Here is a 10,031-nt window from a genome sequence, read left to right as displayed (position 1 = left end):
TCTCCCTTACCTCTCAAACTCAATCACATGCGGTTCTATCTCAGTCCTCCATTTCACAGCACCTGCCTGGTCATCAACTCTCATCTGGATGACTACACCAGCCTTCTTGGTTGTTTTTTTGGCGCCCTTATTTTGCCTTCTCTCTCCTACATCACTCTCCTGTTCTATTAATCCAACCTCCAAAATGCCTCCTACTTGTTTTTCCAAAACTTGAATTGGATTGTGTCAATTCAGTGTCTCCATTACACAAAAGATAAGTCCCAGATCTTCTGGTTGTTTGTGTCTGGTCTCCAGTTTATCCTCTGGTTCATTCTTTTATGATCCCTCATGTGAATGTGACGGTTCAATTCCACTGGAGTATTTGTAGGTTCCCCAGTGCTCCTTACAATCTCACGCCTTGAAACCTCAATGGCTTTTCCTCACATTCAGAACAAAATCCAGATTCCTAATCATAGCCTGCAAGGCTCTGTCTGAAGTGGTGCTGGATACCTTTCCACTTAACTCCCTTCCTCTCTTCCCCTCCTTTTCTGCTCCAGCCTCTCTGACCTCCAGGCTGTTCCTTGAAGTTGTCAAGGAAAATCTAGCCTCAGGGCTTTTGCACTTGCTGTTTCCTCCCTCAAGTGCTATTCCTCCGGGTGGTCACACATGTGTTGGACATGGTGCCAAGCTGAACTCAAGACTTAGAATTTCCTAGAGCTAGACTCTGAGACTCTAGGAGCAAGCTATTCTTCACTATTATTCCCTTACCTCCTTCACAACAGACACAACAGCTCTCACTTCACAGAGTGTAGCTTTCCGGTTGGGTTTTCTCTCTGCCTATTGCTCCAAACCCTGATGCCAGACTAGTTTTTGATTACGCATTGCTATCTGGACAGATATCCCTATATTTCTTATCATCTTTTCTTGTACGGTATAGCTTTCTATTTTCCAGGAGGTTTCCTCTCTCGTGTTACTTGGACAAGAAGCAGCATAGCCTGGCCACATGGTGTAAGGATGTGGGAGATTCAAGAGAAAGGAAATGACACTGGAGGTATTCTATTCAGATGATCGATGGACGCATGGATAGCTAGACCCATGGGTGGATGGATGCATGGATGGATATTAGCTAACTTGGCTCATATCATCAGGCCATTATATAGACTGTCCAAGGACTCCAAGTCTGACCTTGTGAACATCCAGTTCCCCAACCTCCTAACTTTCCCAAATGTCATTCACCCTAGAAAGCTTTCTCAGAGGGTAGGTATGTGCCTCAGGAACCCTGAGCAGTTCAGATGTGAGGGTACACTTTCCACGGTGCAGACACAGAGCAGTTATTTGTCCTATGGGTTCCCCAGTGCCCAGTGGTCTGCAGAGCTAGTTAATTAAAAGCCATCTTGCAATTATAGAAAATGACAAACCAGCAGCTTGATCAGATATTCTCTGTGGAATTCTATTTCGTTCCCTACATTTTTGCCCAAAACGTCGGTTTTTGTACTCAAGCCCATTCTCTCTCCCCTGAAATCCTGATGCCTGAATCCAAAGGCTCAATCAGCACTTGGATGTCTACCATACATTTCAAAGTTAATGTGTCCAAAATGAACTCCTGATTTTCAACCCCATCCAAGCTCCTTTCCTATTCTTCTCCATCTAGCAACACATTATTTCAGATCTCCAAATCATCTGTGACTATTTTTCTTATACCTCTCATCCATGCCACCAGTAAATCTCATCATCTGTATCTCTGCATCTCCAGAACCACCTGAGGTTCTCATCATCTTCAAAGTGACTACCTTTTCCCAAATACCATCATCTTTGCCTGGACTGCTTCAAAAGCTTCTAACTGATCTCTCTGCTCCCACTCCTGTCCACATATATTAATTAGTATGTGTGTGTATATGTGTGTGTGTGTATATATATATATATACACACACACACACATATATATGAAATTGTATATCTATGTGTGTATACACACATGCACACACACACACACACACATATGTTTGGTTACTCCGACTGAGACCCAAATAAACAGTGGCTTAAACAAGACAGGAGTTTCTCACTCATGTAGCAATCTAGGTGGAAGCAGTCGAGGACTGTGTGGCAGCCCCACAGCGTCAGGCTCTTTGTTTTTGTGGCCTCACCTTCTGTAGGGTATTTCCTTTGCTCATGTAACCCAACATTGCTCACTACCCTGTCACTACCCTGTACCCTCACTACTGCTCAGTTGGGAGGAAGAAATGGAGAAGAGCAAGGCACACTCACCCCTTTTCTAACTGCAAGGACCACAAATTATGCCCACTTCCGTTTATACACATTGTTCAGAATATAGTCAAATAGCCACGCCAGCTACCTGGGCAGTAGAGACCAGAGACTGTTTTTGCTCAGCTAAAAATCAGGCTCTGTTGCTACAGAAAGAAGCTTGATGGATCTTGGCATGTCTGTCATACACATACCCTTATGGTCTGCTTTCCCTACAGCAGCCAAAGTGAACACCATAAAGCAGCCATCAGGGCATGTCACTCAGTAAATGACATGATGCTACTCAATAAATATTTGTAGTGCCTCACTTATTAAATCCCAATAAGGCCTGGGATCATAGTTGGTACTAGCTAGAAGGAATCTCAGATAAATTTCAGGACAATGGTTTTCAGAATTATTTTAGGCAAAACAAGGAAATTATATTATATATATATATATATATATATATATATATATATATATATACATAGTCTCCTAAGAAAGCTTGTATGTAAAATGGATAAATGTCAGCTGCCCTGATTGTAATCAGGGGCAGCCAGGGATCCCTTCACTTTCTCTTTCGTATCTCAGCCCAAACCAGGGCCAGATCCAGACTGACATCCCCAAAGCTCTGTGGACCACAGTTCGAAAGCTGATTCTAGCAGAGCGCCTTCATTCCCCAGGTGGGAAAACTGAGGCCCAGAGAACAGCAGGACTGCCTCTTACTGAGTGTCTTCTTCCTGTGTAGCCCTGGGGTAAGGGTCTCACACACCAGAGCCGACTTTCCCAAGGCCTCACTGCGAGTGAGTGACAGCCGAGGCTGGCCCCAGGGCTGCAGGTTTCCAGAGTGATGAGATCCGGCCTGCAGAGGAAAGCCTGCCTCAGGACTGGCTGCTGCTGTCCCTGTGGCGAGGGGCACTTGTGCCGGCCAGAGAACATTCCAGAAGATTGATTCCTGGAGTAACCGAATGCCCTCACTTAAAACACCGCGTACTGTGCCCATGTTTCAGTACCTCCAAATTGGCAATGAGGTTTTCTTTCTTTCCGTGGGGAGAGGTAGATAGATAGAAAGGAGCACTGAGGAGCCCTTCATTTGAACTAAACTAGCTCCGACAAGTCTTTTATCGACTTGGGTGATAATATCTACTCTGGACAGCTGCTGCAAAGATCAGGAGGAGATGAGGTCTGCAGACAGCAGTGGAGACGAGCAAGGAGCTGTTTCTGCAGTGTGGACAACACGCTATGCCGCACTTCTGTCCCCCGAGGGGCTCACCAGCTGGGCCGGAGACGGGTGAGAAAGGGAGCCAAGAATCCCAGGTGTATGGTGTGTGTGCTGCGGGGGGTTCAGAGCTAAGGCAGCCAGAGAGGTGACAGGGACAGGCCCACCAGCGACAGAAGAGTGAGAACCTGGGGGTTCGAAGGAACCTCAGGAAAACCTGCACATGGTGTAGGACTGGACTTCTTAAGTGTGAACAGATGTTGGGATCACTTGGGGATCTTGCGAAGAAGTAAATTTTGTCTGGGAGGCTTGGAGCTGGGCCTGAGATTCCCTCTTTTTAAAAAGATGTCCAGGTGAGACTGAAGCTGCTGGTCCTGGCAACACTTTAACACAGGTATGGATGGTTAAAAGAGACCCCGTTAGTGCAAGAGTCAGACCAGCTCAAATCCCAGGCTCTCCTCCACCATCTACCACCCGTGGACCTCGGACAGGGCCTCCAGCTTTTTACCTTATACGTGGGCACAATATTACCAACTTTGTGCCCAGACCTCCCACATCCAGAATTCACTACTCCTCCCCAAGTGGGACAGGAGACTGGGCACTCCTGGTGTGGAACAGACCCCCTGAGAGGGGGGAAGTGATCCTCTCACCCTCTCTCTGCTCCTTCTCCACCTGCCCCCGATGCCACTCTTTTCCTCCTACTGCTCGTTTCTTCTCTTTCATCACCCTCGGTTGACTTTTCTGAGAAACAGAGATAATACTTGCCTCTTGGGTTTGTTGAGAGGATTTAGTGAGCTATCCCGTCTTCTTAGGAGCAATTAATTAGACCCTGCCTCCAGCCGCCCAACCGCCCTGCCCCTCTCCCAGCCTAGGGTTTGTCCTGTGCTATCACAGGATCCCAGAGTCACCCCCTAAAAGAGGGACCTTCTCATTCCTTCCTGTCTTAGAAGTGGGCAGCCTCATGGGATCCAAACAAACACCCGGAGAGGAGCCAATCCTCTGTAGGAGCAAGATACAGCCAGAGCCCGCTTCCTGCCTGAGAAGTGAGTGCTCATATGACTCAGATCCTTATCTCTGTGCCAGCCGGGTAGCACACTCACCTCTCCAGTGTCTGTCCATCTCTGTGATGGGTGTCATCACTTCCCCTTGGCAGGTGCAGAAGAGGCTGACAAGTGATGAGATTTAAACCCAGACCCTGGAGATCTTATCTGTTTTAGAGATGAACTTTTTGTCTCAGAGGATGCATTATGTCCTGTGATTTGGGGCTACTTACTGATGTGCTTACATGTTTTGCCCAAGACAGGAACAATGTAAAAGTCTGGAGACAAACCGGGGCTTCGGAGGACAGATTGTGCTTTGAATCTCAGTCCTGAACTGGGAACCTTGGTCTAAATGACCTCATCTACAAAAGAGAAAAACACAATCCCTACCTCCTAGGATTTCTGGGAGTATTAAATGTGTCCCTGTACGTATTCCACAGACTAGCAGATAATAAACACCTAAACAAATCTCAACCATTATTAATAATACAATTGACTCCACAGTCACTCTACTACTTCCTTGGTTTGTCATCTTGGATAAGTCACTTAGCCATTATGAACCTTGGCTTCCTCTCCTATAAAATGGGCATGATACCTACCTCTGTCTCCCTTTGTGAGGATTGAATTATCTAACCTGGGTGACAGGATCCAGCATGATGTTTGATGCAACGTAGCCGATCCGGGGAAACTTCCTTGCTGATGCCTGGTGCTTCCTTCCTGTGAAGGAAACAAGTGAATGTAGCCTCTAGACTCTGGGTCTCTCTCCCTTTTTTCATTCCATCTGCATCTGGGGAGATGGGTGATTTCTCTCCTGATAAATTTGGGAGAGTAGCAGGGAATGCTCAGTTCAGCTCCGCCGGTCGTGGGGGCAAGTCTGCCCACAGAGAGTACACACTCCGCTGTGACTCTCCTTCCCCACTCCCGACTGCCCCGATTGCCCCCTCACCTTGGTGGGCATCTGCCTACAGCCACGGTTCCCTGGCTGATTCATTTGGCACTCAAACCGAGCTACATCTTTCAACAGAGCATCTACTACTACTAAAGGTGATATTTCATCTTAAGACAAAAAGCAAATGTCCCCCAGCAGGTATCTTGCAGGCAGTTGGGTTCATTCATTCATTCATTCATTCATTTATACATTCATCTGGTCCAACCACCTGCTCCACATATAAGGTACCTGAAAGCCAAGTTGATGAGAGAATTTTCCTGGATTCATACACCAAGTTGCTTAAATTTGAGAGTTCTTTTTTTTTTTTTTTTTTTCCATTTACCTCTGATAGTGGACTCAGTTTTCTGGATTTTGCCGTCACCCCAAATAGTTAAGTTTTCAAAAGATTGAGCATGTGAATGCCAGTTAAGAAACTGCCCAGAAGTCCCCCAATTCCTGGTTGTGGCCTTTCTCTGTGACTTCCCAGAGACTCCACCCTTGTCACGCCTGTGGAAGTCAGGCCAAGCTTTCTTGTCTTGGCTTTGCTGCTGCTGCCAGAGCTCAGTCTCTTTCCCCACAGCAAATGGGCTAGTGCGATTGTGGGTGTGTTACGATGTGTATCTAAATAATGACGGCCCAGAACTTTGGAAAAGCAAAGGCTCGGTGAATTATTGTTATTAGCCCTTCTTCAGAAGTCCAAGGAAAGGGATGCTATCTCAATGGAGAAGTGTGGGCTGGGCCAGGAAGATGGTCAGAGATGGGGAGGCAAACCCTGAGGAAGAGTTCTTCAACAAGTGCCAACTCTGACCTTTCTCTACTGTGTAGCTTGTGAAGTGATGTAACATCTGCTGGGCACTGGACCCCCACAGCTATGCTTTGAAGCACATGAGCACGTGTTTTTATTCCTCAACTTTACAGAGCAAGATCCTGAAAATCAGAGATATTAATGACATCCCCAAATGCCATACCCAACAATTTACAGAGCAGAATTCAAACCTACATCTTCTGATTTTTAATCTTGGGCACTTTTCTCTAGGGCAGTGGGTTCCAAACATCAGACCAAGGCTGTCTCAATAGGAATGTCTCGGGGAGTTTTAGAAATAGTGATTTCTGGAGTCCACCCTGAAAAGGTTCTGAATCAATAGATTTTTGAAGCCCCTGAATCAGTATATTTATCAAATACCTGTCTTAGTCGGATTGAGTCACTGTAACAAAATACCATTGAATGCTTGGCTTAAACAGACATGTGTTTCTTACAGTTCTTGAAGCTGAAAATCCAGGATCAAGGTGCCAGCAGATTCAGTTCCTGGAGTGGGCCTGCTTCCTGGCTTGCAGATATGGCCTTTCCTTGTGCATGGAGGGAGAGGGAGAGAGAGAGAGAGAGCTCTGTTTTCCTCCTTGTAAAGGGCACTAATCCCATCATGATGATCCCATCCTCATGACTTCATCTAAACCAGATTACCTCCCAAAGGCCTGACCTCCATAGACCACCACATTGCAGGGTATGGTTTTAATATGAATTTGGGATTTGGAGCACAAATAACCCAGTACAGTGCTCTATAAAGTCTCCTGTACCATGAGGGTGTTAAGTAAGCCCTCACTGAGAGTACATATGCATATATGCTGCACTTGATCTGAGAACTCTGCAAGGGGCAAAATTATAATGAGCAATTGTCTTGTCTATGTGTGGGGAGGTACCCACCTGTGCCCTTTCCAGAGAAGGTTTGTTGATACCATTTGTAAAAGGCTTTTCCCATCAGCCACCATGGTTTTGCCTTCCCTTTGTGAGAAGGCAGTTGTTTTCTGGTTCTGGTACCCTGGGCAGCAGCACATTTGGTCTGCTGCTCCTGCAACACGTGTGTGATACTGAAGGTGCAGTCCTTGTGCAGGTCTGTGTCCAGCTGTGGGGAGCAGGAGGTAAGGGGAGCAGGTAAGGGGAGCCAGGTCTGGGTGTGGAAGCTAAGCAAGAACCCTGGCTGGCCAAAGAGATGTGTGGGCACAGTGAGCAAGCCTGTGTGCACTCCAGCTCCTGTGCCCACTGGTGTGGCTAAAGCTCGGGGTTGGGATGGTACAATCAGAGACCCAGAGAGAGAAACCTTTAAGCCAAAGAAGTGCATGGAGGAGCAGGCAAGGGCAGGAGCCCAGGGTTTATTTCAGAGAAGGCAGTGTGTGTGTATACAGGGTCCAGGGTCGAGGATGCAATGTGCAGGGGGCCTTTGGTAAGTGTGTGGCTATGTCTTCCTCCCTTTGGGGATCAGCTCACCTGAGTCCCTGTTCTCTTGAATCTGAGGGAACACACCGGGGATGGTGATCCATAGTGGGGGGAAATTGGGAAGGAGACTCAGCTGGAAGCGGTTTAGGCCTCAGGCCTTCTATGGGAGAAGCTGTCAAGGGGCCAGGCTGTCTGTCACCATCCTCAGAGCTGCTAGAGTGACAGTCCTTTTTTTTTTTTTTTAAGATTTTATTTATTTATTCATGAGATACACACAGAGAGAGGCAGAGACACAGGCAGAGGAAGAAGCAGGCTCCCTGTGGGGAGGCCAATGTAGGACTCAATCCTGGGACTCCAGGATCACGCCCTGAACTGAAGGCAGACGCTTCACCGCTGAGCCACCCAGGCATCTCATAGAGTGACAGTCCTTTAGGGGCAGAAACAGTTGAGTCCTCCAGGAGAGAGGGTGGCCTGCAGGCCCAGAGGTGGGATCAGTCCTGCCAGATGCAGGATCAGGAAGCCCTGACTGAGTGCCACCCCCAAGCCTGCCATCCTCCTCCATCAGTACAGTAGGGAACAAAATTGCCAATTTCTACACTTTTAGTCTTTTAGGTAAGATAAACACATAATAATCATAAAAATAAATAAGATACTTTAAAATTTGATAAACATAAGAAGGAATAAAAAATAGATTATTAGAAATTTAAGCTACTTGATCTAGATAAGGTCAACAGGGAAATTTCCCACAATAAATGACACTTAAGGAGAGACCCAAAAGAATGAAATGGGTTAGCCAGGTCTAGAGGGAGGTGAGGCTGATCAAGGCAGAGAGAAGAGCACATGCCCATAGCCTGAGGTAGAAAGAATTTAATGTGTTACAGAAATTGAAAGAAGACCAGTGTGGCTGAAGGCTGATGAGCAAAGGGAATGAGATGGAGGTAATCACAGTGGATGAAGGTGGGGTAATCCAAGGGACTTGTGGACCGTTGGAAGAGATTTATAGTTTTAAGTACAATAGAAAGCTGACTGAGGATTTCATGCAGGAAAACAATAAAATTTGCATTTTCAACAGATTTGAGTCAAGAATGAGGAAGAGGAGAAGGCCTGTTTATGTCACTGCCTGTTTACTTATTTCCCCCAACAAAAATCATCTTGAGAGCAGAACCCCTGTTTTATTGAGTCAAATGCTTGGACAGGGCCTTGCTTCTGGTCCATGTTTGTTAGATAAATGGATTAATATCTAGCACCTTGGATATACCTGTTTAAATTCAGGGCTATGAAGTACTTTACCAGGAAGAAAGCCATCCGGCTATTGGCCAATCAATATGGACTTCAGGTGATATGAAGAGAAAACTTACACCCCTCTCTGCCAAGTTCCCTTTTTAAGGATGTGCCCCAGCAAAACTGGGGAGAGAGAAAGACATAAAATCCAGGCAATAGAGGATTCTATCCAGAAAAGCAACAAAGAGCATTCGCCTGAAGGCAGCTATGCAACAAGCCCAGAGAGCAGTCTAGTCTGGAGCTGGAGGACAGAAGCTTCTGGAAAGAGATCTCCAACTTGGAACAAAGAAAGGAGGTAATGAGATCAATGGACTACCCAGTATGAGAATGTTTGAAAACAGTAATCAAAGGGTAGGTAGATGGACGTTCTGATGAGGAGTTTGGAAAAAAAAATTAAAGAACTGTATTACATAGTCATTATAGTGTAGACTCTGATTTTTTTATTTAACTATGGGACAGGTGGGGCATGGGAGGCTGGTATAAGGAATGCCAGATGTTTAGATCATAATTGACAATACATAATGTTTAAATTTGGTAGAATAGGAGATAGTAAAATAAACATATTATTTAGAAATATAGAGGTAAGTGTCTGGTGAGACAGCTCCATGGGACAAATGATGTTGTCTTTGGAATATGGAACCAAGGTATGGTGAAGGGCTTGCTGTGTTTCATTAGAAGCCTACTAAAAAAAAAAAAAAAAAAAAAAAAAAAAAAAAAAAAAAAACTATGTGCCTGTATTAGTTTGATGAAATATTTTAAAAACCAAGTGAACCACTGATTTACGAGAAGACTTTCAGGTGAATCAACTTCTCATCTAGCTACCTGGAAGCATACTTGTTCATTTGGAGACCTGGCTTATCTTGCCGTGTTTATTTTGGCCCAGGGAAGTCATTCCTCTGACTCCTTGCTTCTTGTTTAGAAGTGAAGGGAATGTCAAGTGACCACTTTTGGCTAATGACAGCAGCCCCTGTGAATGAGTGTCTGATTTACTTGTGTCTAATCTTGACAATAGCTACCCTTTGCTATTTTTTCTCATATGTCTTGTCTCTCCACATCAGTTCAGGTTGGTCCAGATCATTTCTTTTCACAACCTATACTATTCCACAGTATAGATAACCTTCATTCATTTAA

At 45.5% G+C, this 10,031-nt stretch overlaps 1 long non-coding RNA gene across 2 annotated transcripts; it reads left to right on the top strand.

Annotated features, from left to right (window-relative positions):
* Positions 1–2,775: 2,775 nt before the first annotated feature.
* On the top strand, positions 2,776–9,317 carry LOC125755135 (uncharacterized). Of its 2 annotated transcripts, XR_007410837.1 has the most exons (3): positions 2,776–3,511; positions 6,667–6,909; positions 8,692–9,317. It is a non-coding gene; the product is annotated as an uncharacterized LOC125755135 (long non-coding RNA). The 2 variants fall into 2 exon arrangements; XR_007410836.1 differs by lacking the exon at positions 2,776–3,511 and having other exon boundaries at positions 4,226–6,909.
* Positions 9,318–10,031: the final 714 nt, after the last annotated feature.

The sequence above is a fragment of the Canis lupus genome, chromosome 5 (assembly GCF_003254725.2).
Source record: "Canis lupus dingo isolate Sandy chromosome 5, ASM325472v2, whole genome shotgun sequence".
NCBI classification, from domain to species: Eukaryota; Metazoa; Chordata; class Mammalia; order Carnivora; family Canidae; genus Canis; species Canis lupus.
This window is presented reverse-complemented; position numbering and strand designations above follow the sequence as displayed.